Source organism: Lithobates pipiens, unplaced genomic scaffold (assembly GCF_037356315.1).
Source record: "Lithobates pipiens isolate NorthernLeopardFrog02 unplaced genomic scaffold, aLitPip1_a1.2 Scaffold_19, whole genome shotgun sequence".
NCBI lineage: Eukaryota > Metazoa > Chordata > Amphibia > Anura > Ranidae > Lithobates > Lithobates pipiens.
In genome coordinates this window covers 234,153,015-234,167,012 of record NW_027507764.1, presented here as the reverse complement: position 1 = coordinate 234,167,012, position 13,998 = coordinate 234,153,015, and the positions used below count along the sequence as shown (strand labels likewise).

General features: G+C 43.1%; 1 protein-coding gene across 1 annotated transcript in view; it reads right to left on the bottom strand.

Annotated features, from left to right (window-relative positions):
- The window catches only part of LOC143996626 (maternal DNA replication licensing factor mcm6), a 270,522-nt gene that overhangs the window by 209,167 nt on the left and 47,357 nt on the right, over positions 1–13,998 (bottom strand). The gene's annotated exons all lie outside the window — the stretch shown is intronic.

Here is a 13,998-nt window from a genome sequence, read left to right as displayed (position 1 = left end):
TGCATTTGCACTGCATGACTGATGACTCAATACATAACTTTGCCCATTCTCTGACATAGGGGAAGACAGACCAAATTGGCTATAGGGCACGCAACCAAAACTTGCCCAGACTCCCAAAACCCCCAAAATTGTATCTTTATGTTGGAGAACCGTCTATGCTCCATATACTGGTGGATGTGGTCAAACACGTTTTATTGAGATTGGAGCCACTTCCTTTGCTTCTGGATGATGCCTACTATTGAAGCTATATGGATTCTGTACATTCACATGACTATGGGTAGTTACTGGAGTGATCGCCACATCAATTTGTGCAATTTTCTTTTTATTCATTTTATTGTAAATATTTCACATGCACCACTTCGTGTGCTTTTGAAAGGCAGCACCATTCATAACCGGTACTATTGATGATGTTCCCAAAGAAGAAGAGCTGATGCCAGATGTCCATCAGAAGCCTTAAAGATCAGTAAATTCCTTTTTTGTGTAGTGCTTACTCCCATAGGAGCAGCTGGGATTTTGCCCAGGTTCTTTCCCAGTGATTCGCCCCAGAGCCAGGCACACAATCTTAGCCACATTTTTCCTCTATCGAGGGGTGCATTTATTTTTGGAGAACTTTGATAGGGTTGAGGGAGTTGAGCGGGATACTCCAAAAACCAGGCACTATGTACAAGTTGAGGACAGTAAACTCCTTTATGTAAAGCTGAAGCAGAAGTCCTTGTATATAGAAAACTGTGGACTTTGCTTTGTAATAGAAGCAGTTAACAGTACACAAGCTTCTACCTTTGGAGCAACAAAAGCAGAGTCCATCCACAGAGAATTAGATTATGCCACGTACACACGATCGGAATTTCAGCCAGAAAAAGGACCGCTGAGAGCTTTTCATCGGAAATTTAACTGGCCGAATTCCCGCCAGCAAAAATTTGATAGCATCGTGTGTATGCAATCCCGATGCGCAAAAACCTCACGCATGCTCAGATTCAACTACGAGATGGAAGCTATTGGCTACTAGGTACTGAACTTATTTTCTAGTCCCGTTGTATGTGTTATACGTCACCGTGTTCTTGCCAGTCGGAATTTGGCGTGACTGTGTAGGCAAGACAGTTTGAGCGGAACTCCGTTGGAATTCCAAACGGGAAAGCAATCAGAGCCTTTTCAGAGCCGTCAGCCTTTTCTGATGAGAAGTCCGATCGTGTGCATGCAGCATTAAGCTTTTCAGGACACCTGCCGATGTCCTCTTTAGACAAAGACCAGCCGACTAACACAAGAGAAGTAGCAGCAGCCCAAAGTCTAAGGTCTCAGCAGTCTGTACTCACAAAATGTCCAGGGCAAGCTCGTTGCTTCCTTCCAACTTCAAAAGGAACACTTTTCTTCAATGATACCAGACTAGATGTTCAGCAGACAGCCCCTCAGCTCTCAGCAGCTTCAGCATCAAGGCCCTCAGGTCACCCACCTGAGGCCTCACGGACAAGAACATGGCAGCATTGCCCTAGAGAGCAGCAAGGCCTCCAGGCTGAACTGATCCTCTCGTAAAAGGCCTAGAGCTCAGTGTGCTTAGAGAATATATACATACAGTCTCCCAGCTTCCTAGGATATTTAGCAGTGGTGGTAAACCTTGGCACCCCAGATGTTTTGGAACTACATTTCCCATGATGCTTAATTACACTGCAGAGTGCATGAGCATCATGGGAAATGTAGTTCCAAAACATCTGGGGTGCCAAGGTTCGCCATCACTGATATATAGTATAAATATTCAAACTGCCATCTACATAGCTCCACATCTATGTTCCAGAGAATTTTCACAGCTTTTTGGAAAGTAGAGGGAGTTATCAGACTGGCAGCAACTGAGAACACTGAACTGACAGAATCAGATGCAATGGCTAAAGTCAGCAGAATTTAACCTAGCAAAAATACATCCAACTCCACTGAACACAAAATGAGCCAGCACTAAAATTAACCACCTCAATACAGGGCACTTAAACCTCCTTCCTACCCAGACCAATTTTCAGCTTTCAGTGCTCTCTCACTTTGAATGAACTCAGTCATGCTACACTACCCAAATGAAAATTTTTATAATAATTTTGTTCACACAAATCGAGCTTTCTTTTGGTGGTATTTATTCATCACTTCATTTATTTTTTGTGATACAAGTGAAAAAAGAGCGAATATTTTGAAAAAAAATAAAATAAAAAAATCCTGATAAGTCTATGATCATTGGCTTGTGTGAAAGTTAGAGCCTACAAGCCATGCTACGCATTATTGAAAATGTATCAATCCTAATGCACTGATCTCATTTCTTGAGGCCCTAAAATGTCAGGACAGTACAATAACCCCCCAAATGACCCCTTTTTGGAAAGAAGACAGTTTGAGGTATTTAGTAAGAGGCATCGTGAATTTTTTGAAGGTGCAATTTTTCCCCCACAATGCTTTGGAAAAGAAATATAATATAATACAATATAATATATATTTTTTTCTTCACTAAATTATCACATTTACAAGTTATTTCTCACACATGGTGCAGGCATAATTGCAATTACACCCCAAAATACATTCTGCTATTCTTCCAGAGTATGGAGATACCCCATGTGTGAGACTTTTCCACAGCCTGGCCACATACGGAGGCCCAACATCCACGTAGCACCATCAGGTGTTCTAAAGGCATAAAATTAGACATTTCCTGAGTACACATCCCATTTTTGAAGGCCCTGGAGCACCAGGACAATGGAATTACCCACAAAGTGACCATTTTGGAAAGAAAAAAAACACCCCGATGTATATTCTATAAGGCATAATGAGTCTTTGAAGATGTCATTTCTTTCCACAAGTTTTTGGAAAATGTGGAAAGAAAATGAAAACCAATTTTTCCCTCACAAAGTTATCAATTTAGAAGAAGATCTTTCTAACACATAGAATGTACATAGCCAAAATTACACCCCAAAATACATTCTGCTACTCGTCCTGAATATGGCAATACCCCATGTGTCAGACTTTTCCACAGCCTGGCCACATACAGAGGCCCAACATGCAAGTAGCACCTTCAGGCTTCTAACACATAGCATATACACACCAAGAATTAGTGTGTAAAAAAAAAAAAAAAAAAAAAGACTCACTTGAGGTTTTAGCAGGCAGGAATACCGTTCCAGAGCAGTCAAAGCATTTGTCTAGACAGCCAAAGGAAATGTCCAGGAATTGTCCAGGCAGCAGATATGGAAAAGTATGAACATGGTTCAGTACAGTCCAAGGTTTAGTAAGCAGTTCAGGTGGCAGGCATAGGCATGGCCAGTTCAGGTGGCAGCAGGCGGCACTTTGTACATTGGGCCTTGGTCATGCAAGACCAGAGGACAGGGGTAGAGGATTCTTTCCACCCAAATCTCTACGAAGCCTCCGAGTCTCCAGACCCTAATTCGAGAAAACGAAAAACCTGGAGAAAATTTTTTTTCTCCACTCAAAAAACCTTTTCTGGAGCCCCTCACATGCGAGATCCCTTTGCTGTACAGTGGCAGGGCAAATTATCAGTTCAGGAGGCAGGCAAAAAGCATGGTCATTTAACAGGCCGGGGTCAATCCACGTTGCAGGCAGAAACATGTTTGGCAGAGGCATAGTCGTTAACAGTGCGGGTCATACACAGAAATGGCAGAAAGTGGAAACTGGAAAAAAAATAATATCATATCATCTTCACTTTACTAATAGTGTAGTGAAGTATGATAGCTTCGATAGCACATTCCAATACAGAGGCCTGGCTGGGAGGGACAGTAGTATCGGGTGTTATGGCAAATTCCTCTACTTGGTCTGGAGGTGAAGAGGGAAGGAGAGGACGCTGGCGTGGCCTGTTGCTTGTTCGCCGCTTCTCCGCTCCCTGTTTCTCCGCTTTGGTGGGCGGGTTCCAGCCGGCACTTGTGTGTTCCACTTGTGTGTCCTGTGTCGGGCTGGAGACGAGGAGGGGACGAGGGGAGGATAAGGAAGGAGGAGCCCTATGACGTCTGTTGTCAGCTGAGCGGCCGGCCAGTCGATTCCAGAGCCATCGATCAGGCGGGCAGCCGAACGGCCGAGTGCCCAAAGAGCTGAGTGGCTGAAATCAGCTACCTGGAGGTGGGGGAAGGAAAATGGAGTGACGAGGAACAGCTGAATACTATCACTGGCAGAGAAACTGAGCAGCAGAGTGTTTGAATGGCTGAGCAGGTCCTCTCCCTTAGGCTAGACAGTTTTGTTGCTCTTGTTTGAACTTGGAAGCTGGTAAGCAGGGACTGGGATTATTTATTTATATATATATATATATATTTTTTTTTTTCTTCTGCATTTTCCTTACTGTACTTTGCAATTTTTCACATAAACTGGGAACAGTGCAATTTTGGAAGGACTACAGTGTATTTGGCCCAAAATGAACTCCTGCACTATGTTGTAGCTATCCAGGGTATAGATTAATATAACCCTCATTGTATTTTATTTGTATTTCTTCATAGACATTTCGTACATTGCACTTTAGTGCTACGGATATTTATTTTGTGCTTTTAAAATGCTGCCATTGGTACCATTATTATGTCTGAGTTATTCAGTTAAACAGCTGATGAATTATACCAGTTTTTTGGCTCCACCATGTATTGCGGTGATTAAACAGCTGGGATTACTCCGCCGCCCACGTTATATCCATAGAAGCTCTCTGCGAAAGTTTGTTTGTTCACAGACTAATCATACCATCCCGACTCTTTGGTCAGCAATACGAACTGTTACTTCACGCATGCGTCAGCGGAGTGCTGGTGATCATCAGTTATGTGGCTTAAACATTTCTATGGCAACATCACTTGCCGAGTTGAAGGAGAAACGTGGGGTGGATTTTAGTCTGTTGCGACCGGTGCGAAGATGTGTTGCGTTTTCAAGTAGCAAAATTGAACTTTTAAATGCACAATCTATTACAAACAAATCGTGTTTTATTCATGATCATATTCTGGATAAATGTTTGGATTTTGTGTTCATTACAGAGACTTGGCATCAGCCAAATATTTTTTCTTCTTTAAACGAGAGCTGTCCTAAAGGTTATAGTTATCTTGAAATAGCCCTTAGCACAGGGCGAGGTGGGGGTCTGCTAGTTATCTACCGCAGCCACTTGGAACTATCTTTGCAATTAGTACCAGATTTAGTGTCATTTGAATGTCTTGCTTTTAAATGCAAAATTCCTTTCCTGTGTTGTTCATTCTTGTTTATAGGCCACCGAAATATAGTTCATCATTTACTGCTGAGTTTTTAAATCTTTTAACAACCTTTTGTATATCAAATGTAAATGTTATTTTAGGAGATTTAAATATTCATGTTGATACCCCTTCGTGCCATCCCGCAGCTGAATTTCTTCAGCTGCTGGATTGTTTTCATTTAAAACAACTCGTTGATGTCCCCACACATACTAGGGGGCATACCTTGGATCTGGTCATTATGAATTTTGCTCCTTTGACTAATTTGCAGGTGTATGACCTAGGTGTGTCAGACCATATGGCTATTTCAATGGATTTGACATCATCATCCAGTTGTTATAAGCCCAAGCGGGACATTTGTTTTAGAAACTTAAAAAATATAAATCCTGAACTTTTGGCAACGGATTTTCAGCATCTATCTACACAATTTTGCTCTGTTGATGATGCAGTGGATTATAATAGCCAGCTTAGCAGTCTGTTGGACTTTTATGCCCCACTTAAAATGAGAGCTGTTACTTTTACTCACTCAGCCCCGTGGTATACAGATGAGCTTCGTAAGATGAAGGCAGTGGGGCGGGTTCTTGAACGGCGTTTGAGCCTCTGGCCTCACTGTCCATAAACAAATTTACCGAGAGCATCAACATCTATATGCACAGTCCCTTAAGGAGGCTAGGTCGCAGTTCTATTCTAAAGTTATACGAAATAGTTCAGGAAATTCTAAGCAGCTCTTTTCAACTATAAAATCAACTGCTTAAGCCAAATTCGCCATCGACTACTGCTATTTCGGAAGAACGGTGTAATGAATTTATGGATATTTTTAGATCCAAGATTGATCATATCCGTTCCTCTCTGTCTGGTCCTTTGGCTCAAACTGTCCATTTAAACTGTTTTGTGCCCCGACAAATGGATCATTTACCAGGTGTCGTTGGAAGAGGTACAGGGTATTGTTAAGCGAATGAAGCCCTCTACCTGTTCCTTGGATCCTTTTCCAACTCCACTGGTAAAAACTTATGTTTCAGTTTTAAGTCCATTGATTACTGCTGTTACTCTTTTCGAACTGGCCATGTTCCTTCCATTTTAAAAAGTGCTGTTATTAGACCACTGCTTAAAAAATCCACTTTTGATCCGGAAGTCCTTTCTAATTTTAGGGCTATTTCTAATCTTCCCTTTTTATCTAAGGGACTTGAGAAAGCAGTTGCAAGTCATCTTCAGGATCATCTCAAGCATAACAGCCTTTTTGAAAAATTTCAGGCTTTCGTTTTGCTCATAGTACGGAGACCGCTCTTGTTCGGGTTACAAATTATCTTTTTATGTCATCTGATGCCGGTTCTCCGTCTTTACTTATGTTGGATTTGTCAGCTGCGTTCGACATGGTCGATCATGGTATTTTTTTTAGATAGTCTTCATTATAATGTTGGACTAAAAAATTTAGCCTTCAGTTGGTTCGAGTCATATCTTACAGATAGGATTGAACAAACTACATTGGGTCATTTTAAATCTAAACCGCATGTGGTTACCTGCGGAGTTCCCCAAGGGTCAGTGCTTGGCCCGATTTTATTTATTCTATATCTTACTCCCTTGGGCCACATTATAAATCGTTATATTTCTTTCCATTGTTATGCTGACGATACACAGCTTTATGTAAAAGCTGCAGCTGAAACGCCTTCAGTGCAGTCACCCCTTTCAGTCCTTACCGCCTGTCTGGAGGAGATAAAGGAGTGGATGGAACAACATTTCTTGCAACTAAATAGCTCCAAAACTGAGTTTATTATGATTGGAACATCTCACCAGATTAAATCATCGCTGATAACAAGTATTGCCTTTTCAGACTCTAAAATTCCAGTTTCGTCTGTTGTCACTAATCTTGGTGTAAAAATGGATTCCCAACTCACTTTTGAAGCTCATATAAAATCAAGTATGCAAGACTTCTACCACCTTCGTAATCTCTAAACTTCGTCCTATCCTCTCTTTTTCCGATGCTGAAAGGTTGATTCATGCCTTTGTCTCCTCCAGGCTGGATTATTGCAACGCGCTTCTCATTGGGATTCCGAGAAAGAGCATGTAGAGGTTGCAATACTTTCAAAACTCTGCAGCGAGGATCCTAATGAGAGTGCGGAAGCATGAGCATATCACTCCAATTTTAAAATCTCTTCATTGGCTGCCGGTCTCTACAAGGATTGAGTATAAGGTCTCTCTTCTTGTCCATCAATGCATACATGGACAAGCTCCACCTTATCTTAAGGAATTTCTTAGATTGCAAAATCTACTGCGTTCCCTTCGCTCAACTAATTTGAATTGTTTAGAGATTCCAAAAACTAGGTTGAAAACCATGGGAGACAGGGCTTTTTGTGCTGCTGCCCCACGTCTGTGAAATGCTTTGCCTGATAGTTTGAGGGTTTCTCAGTCTACTGAAAATTTTAAAAAGGGGTTGAAGACTTTTCTTTTTAGCAAATGTTTTGTAAATGAAGCGGTTTTTTTGTTTTTATTGTAATTATGTAGCACTTTGAGGTCTTTTGATGGAAAGTGCATTATAAATAAAATTTATTATTATTATTACTTGAACACACACATTTTTTTGGGGGGTTTGCGACCCGTTTGGGTAGGAGGGAGGATTTCAGAAAAGTGCCTTTCATGGAGTCTAGCTACTGCATCAGAGCGAATTAGTGGAGTGGGTTGGCCATGGGGATAGACAAAGGCTGTGATAATGTCTTCTATCTAAAATTCCAAGGTCAGGGAACTTTGGGTGCACTTAATAAAAATATACGAATTGAACATGGCTAGTTGCATCAAATAAATGGCGACTTTCTTGTACCAAAACAGTGATCTCCTGGTGGCCAAGTAGGGCTGCATCACCTGGTCATTCATATCCACCACCCCCCCCCCCCCCCATACGTATAGGTTATGCTCATGGATACATTTTGGCTTCTGGATGGGGCCTTTTCTTCTCCGCAGTTCCACCAAGGTGTCATCGTGTATTGTGGAAAGGATGTAGACATCTTTTTTCATCTCTCCAGTTCAGCACTAGTACCTCTTCAGTCCACATACTGGCTATTTCACTCTGCTTCAATTTCTTGGCGACCAATGTCTGTGGGAAGCCTTCACGGTTGGTCTGTCCTGTCCCACAGGCCACAGTCTGCTTTAGGTACAGATGGCAGAAAAGTGGGAGACTTGTATAGAAATGGTCTACATATAGGTGGTAGCCTTTCCCAAGCAATAGTTGGATCAGCTGCCAGACAATTTTGCCACTTGTTCCCATGTAGGTAGGGCATCCGGGGGGGGGGGGGGGGGGTAGCTGTCTTTTCCCTCATAAATTATAAAGTCATGTGTAACCCGTGGCCCTGTCACACACCTTATAAAATTTTATCCCACGTCTGGCTCTTTTACTGGGGATGTATTGCTGTATTCCAAGTCTTCCAGTGAAGTGTAATAGGGATTCATCTACACAAATATTTATATCGGGGGTAAACATCTGCTTGAAGCTGGCCCAAAAAAAAATTGATTAGGGGCCGAATTTTGAATAATTTATCGTAACTGGGATGATTTGGAGGGAGGCATTGGGCATAGTTATTGAAATGTAAAAATCTTATGATCATCTCATAAACAGGTTCTGGGCATCATTGACGAATAGACCAGCATGTGGTGGATAGGTTGGGTAGACCAGTAGGAATAGACTTAATTTTTTTTTTTTTGTCAGCCCCATGTTGAGGGTTAGGCCAAGGAAAATTTTTAAAATCTTCCACGTTGAGGGGTTTCCAAACAAAAGGACGGGCATATAAAGAACTTGGATTGTTGGCTATATGTTGGCTGGCGTATAGATTACATTGCTCCACAATGCAGGTTAGGAGATCATTGGTAAAAAATACCTGTAAATGAAAATAAAGTGGGGTTACATTTTCCGTCTGTATCTGAGGGCCTGGCTGGGCTGTAAAAAAGGGGGGAATTACAGGTTCTACTGACATATCAGACAGCCATGCTGGATACAGTAGAACATCTGAAAGGCTAGTATGGGCACCGCCTCGTTGATGGGATGCTCCGTTGCTAGCATCTGGCCTTCCTAGGAAAGTTGCAGAACTGCTGGTGGATGCCTGCCTATCCCGGAGTGCTGCGCTGCTGGTGGATGCCTACATATCATCCTGTGGTGCTGCTGGTGGATGTCTGCGCCTGCTCATTTCTCCCGCTTCTCCTCGTTAGGATTCTATCTTCCTCAGTTTCCATCTCGGAGCCACTGCTTTCTACTGGCTCAGTCGCTATCCGAATCTGACAGAGCGTTCCCCGCTACTCTCGTCCGACATACTCTGGAGTATCTAGAAAGTCTCCTCTGCACTGTATAAACTTAGTCATGTTGACAGGTGGCTGATATACAGTTACAACTGCTCTCTATTGACATTACATGACTGTGATTGGACACAGTCGTCATGTGGTCAGGAGGGCCAATCACATGGCCCTCCTGTCTTATAGGGCTCTACAGTCTCTGGTGGGCACAGGCAGATAGGGATCGCGCCGCTGCGTGGGCATGCGGCGGCACGATCACCTGTCATCTGCCACCCATCCCTCTTTGTTTACTTTACAATGGCTGTAATTAGAAACAGCCATCATGCGGATCAGGAGGGCAAATTACATTGCCCACTTGCCGCACCGAGATGCGGCTTGTGAGGTGGGACACGTGCGGCTGTGCGAGAGAGTGTGCCCACGTGATCCCACTACTTCTGACAGGACATTCAGGAACGTCCAGTCAGAAGTAGAGAGCTCCCACCCGGCCGTTTATATGCAGTGGCCGGGTGGGAAGTGGTTAAACTGATCCTAGCAACTTTTTTTTTTAGCGGCTGTAAAGACTATTGGGTCTCTTTAATTGAGCAGGATAGTCGGTCATGCTCCCCTTCGAGAAGTAGCTTTATTCACCCTGTCTGCACATCTTAACCACTTGAGATCCGCGCTATAGCCAAATGACGGCTACAGCGCGGATCTCCTTTTCCGGGACGACGTCAATAGACGTAGTCCCGTGTACGAGCGGCAAGTCCATGTCGGCTATTATTCCTCCTCGCGCGAGGAGAGGGGAAGGAGGGAAAAAAAAAAAAAAAAAAAAGCCGATCACGGCCAGCAATGCAAGCGCCCAGCTGCCCCCTGCAGTGCCACACTTATTAAAAGTGCCCCCCGTCAGTGCCACCCAGCAGTGCCCACAATCTGCCTCAAAAGGTGCTGCACCCCAGTGCCACATATCCGTGCCCAGCAGTGCCGCCCATCAGTGCCCAGCAGTGCCCAGCAATGGCACATATCAGAGCCACATATCAGTGCCATCTATCAGTGGTACCCATCAGTGCCCATCTGTGCCACCCATCCGTGCCACCCATCCGTGCCCATCTTTGCCCATCAGTGCCGCCTTATCTGTGCCTATTAGTGCAGCCCTAACTATGCCCATCAGTGCCCACCAGTGCAGCCCTAACTATGCCCATCAGTGCCCACCAGTGCAGCCCTAACTATGCCCATCAGTGCCCACCAGTGCAGCCCATCAGTGCCCACCATCAGTGCCCACCAATGCAGCCCATCAGTGCCCACCAATGCAGCCCATCAGTGCCCACCAATGCAGCCCATCAGTGCCCACCAATGCAGCCCATCAGTGCCCACCAATGCAGCCCATCAGTGCCCACCAATGCAGCCCATCAGTGCCACCCAATCAGCGCACTTCAATGAAGGAGAAAAATGACCCGTTTGCAAAATTTTATAACAAACTATTAAAACATGATTTATTTATTTATTTTTGCATCTTTTATTTGTTTGTTTAGCAAAAAATAAAACTCCGAGCTGTAACCAAATACCACAAAAGAAAGCTCTATTTGTGGGAAAAAAATGATAAAAATTTCATTTGGGTACAGTGTTGTATGCCTGCGCAATTGTCATTCAAAGTGCATCAGCGCTGAAAGCTGAAAATTGGTCTGGGACTGAGGGGGGTTTAAGTGCCCAGTAAGCAAGTGGTTAAGGTTGCAAAGAAATCCTCTTTAGTAAGGATGTGTGAACGGTTCGACCGGAGCATTCGTTTCGGCCGAACTTTGGATGTTTGGATGTTCTGCGAACACCAAACAATAGGCGGCGTTTGGGGAAAAAATCCCCAGATGACGACTCTAGTCGAAACGCGTTGGCTGGACTCCTCTGCAGACATCGCTTGCATACACCTTTATATATGCTGTTTGACTCCTTCTAAATGTTACTATTTTGATAAAGTGCAGAGAAAATGCAAAAAAAAAAAAAAAAAAAAAACACAACGCACTACAGAGTCAATTGAAAACCTCCACGGAAACAACTGCTTCAATTGAGTGCAAAGCCAAAAAAAAAAAAACAGTGAATTGATCATAAAGTGCCAAGTGCGTCTTATAAATGTGCAAATAAGAAGATCACACTTTAGTGGGCAGTGGCCCCTTACCTATAGCAAGGAGGGATTCGCATAGAGGTATATAGATTTCTTTATATGTCTTCTCTCCTGGTAAATTCGGTCACCTTCTCCTTTAAATTTTATTCTTATTGCTCCATAGGACCCAATAGATTAATAGAGAGGGAATACCATATAGTGTAGTATTTCTATGGAGCAATAAGAATAAAATTTAAAGGAGAAGGTGACCGAATTTACCAGGAGAGAAGACACAAAGAAATCTATATACCTCTATGCGAATCCCTCCTTGCTATAGGTAAGGGGCCACTGCCCACTAAAGTGTGATCACAGCGGGATTAAGCACTGGGAGATCCACACCTCAGTTGAATTTGCAAAGCACTTGCACTTAAAGGAGACTGTTTAAGGACTTGAATATTTATATCTTTTTATTTTATTTTTTATTTTTGATGGATTTCAATATGTATATTTAATCTATAGAGACCGGATTCATTCTGATATAACGTATGTTACAGCCGGCTCTGTAGTGTGTTTACTACTATATATATTTTTTGTTTAATTCTAAAGTTTATTTCCATGTGATCAGGAGAGGGTACCCTCTTTTTGGTCTAGGTATACTCTCTTATTTTCTTGTATATCATTTGTTTATTATTAGGGTGGTTCATTTATATCACCTCTGGAGAGTGTTTACTTATTTGCACATTTATAAGACGCACTTGGCACTTTATGATCAATTCACTGTTTTTTGGCTTTGCACTCAATTGAAGCAGTTGTGTTTCCGTGGAGGTTTTCAATTGACTCTATAGTGCGTTTTTTTTTTTTTTGCATTTTCTCTGCACTTTATCAAAATAGTAATTTTTTAAGAGACTGTTTTTAGTTACTTACCTTTGTTCACTTGATTTTCATTTATTTGGATTCGATCACCTCTGTGGTGTGTTTATTTTATTTAATGTAGCACTTTTTGATATTATTCAGTAGACATTTATATATATATATTTTATATTACACTATTGATTTATGTAACTAGGCATTATACTTATCACCCTCGGAGGGTTATTTAATATAGGGGCAGTGCAATACCAACATATCTTAAGTTTCATATTAAGTGGATACGGTGTGATCCATTCTGGTAGTAGCAGCAGCCCTTGACATTTGATAGATCACCAGTGGTAGCGCAGGAATAAAACACTATCATTTTATACCAGATTCTGATAAGCCCCCTGCCTGCAGACCCCCACAACCATCAGGCAAGGGTTGTGGGGATGAGGCCCTTGTCCCCATCAACATGGGGGCAAGGTGCTTTGGGGGGCTACCTCAAAGCACCCTCCCCATGTTGAGGGCACGTGGCCTGGTATGGTTCAGGAGGGGAGGGCGCTCTTGAAGGAGGGGGGCTCTTTTCCTGCGGTCTGTCAGGCTGCGTACTCAGATAAGGGTCTGATATGGGGGTGAGTAGGTTCAGCAGTCACAGGCCACAACCTTGAGGTGGGCACCTCTGCCTTTTTCAGGCAGTGGGTGTGGTATAGGACCAAAGCACACAGAGGAGATAGTGGAGTTGATAACCAAGCCAAATTAATGTCTATTACTGGACTACATGGTCAGCACCAACTGCTAAAATAATTTGCAGCTTCCATATTGATCGCTCAAGAATAAGATATGCATTTTTATTAAACCAAAAAAACAAAACAAAAAAAACAGTAGTTACAGCTGAAGCTGTTGCAGACAAAGCAATAGAAAAGGATTGTTGGGTCTATTCACGGTGAACCCAATAATATGGATCTCCAATACACTACAATTCACAGTTCTGTATCACACTACAAGATAGTGAACATAGGGGGGTGGGGACAGATTATGTAGGATACCACACTGAAATTAACCGTAGTAAGCACAATGCAGTACATTTAGTACAACTCTCAGTTTTCAAACATGAGCATAAGGGATACTTGGGGGGGGGGGGGGGGGGGGAGTCAAAGACTGCAATACAAAAAATTGGTTTGGTCAAATTTTACAGTGGGATGGGCTTAAAAAGGCATGGTTAAACAAAACCCAGGTCTCATTTATGTGTTGGAGGGGTCGAGCTAGAATGTGAGGTAGAGTGGGGGACAGATTTACTGTGGGGGGTGCTTTTGGAGGGGAGAGACGCATTTAAAAAAATAAAAATGTAAAACTAAACTGTTTAATACTGGTCCTTGCCGTGTCTCCATCCCGAGAGCTTTGGCTGAGGTTGTAGGCAATTATAGAAGTGGCGCAAAATGGAGTCGGGCTCTGGGGTACTGGCAATGCTGCCTGGGGTACTACAGGGGCTGCTGAAGGGTAAGAGGCCAGCAGAGGTTGGGCTGGGAGGAAGAGAAGACCCCGTTCCTCTGGGTCCAGGGATTATGCCCAGCACCACTCCTCTATGCTTGGCCCAACCAGCACAGCACCCCCTCTTTCAGTTCTCCGTCT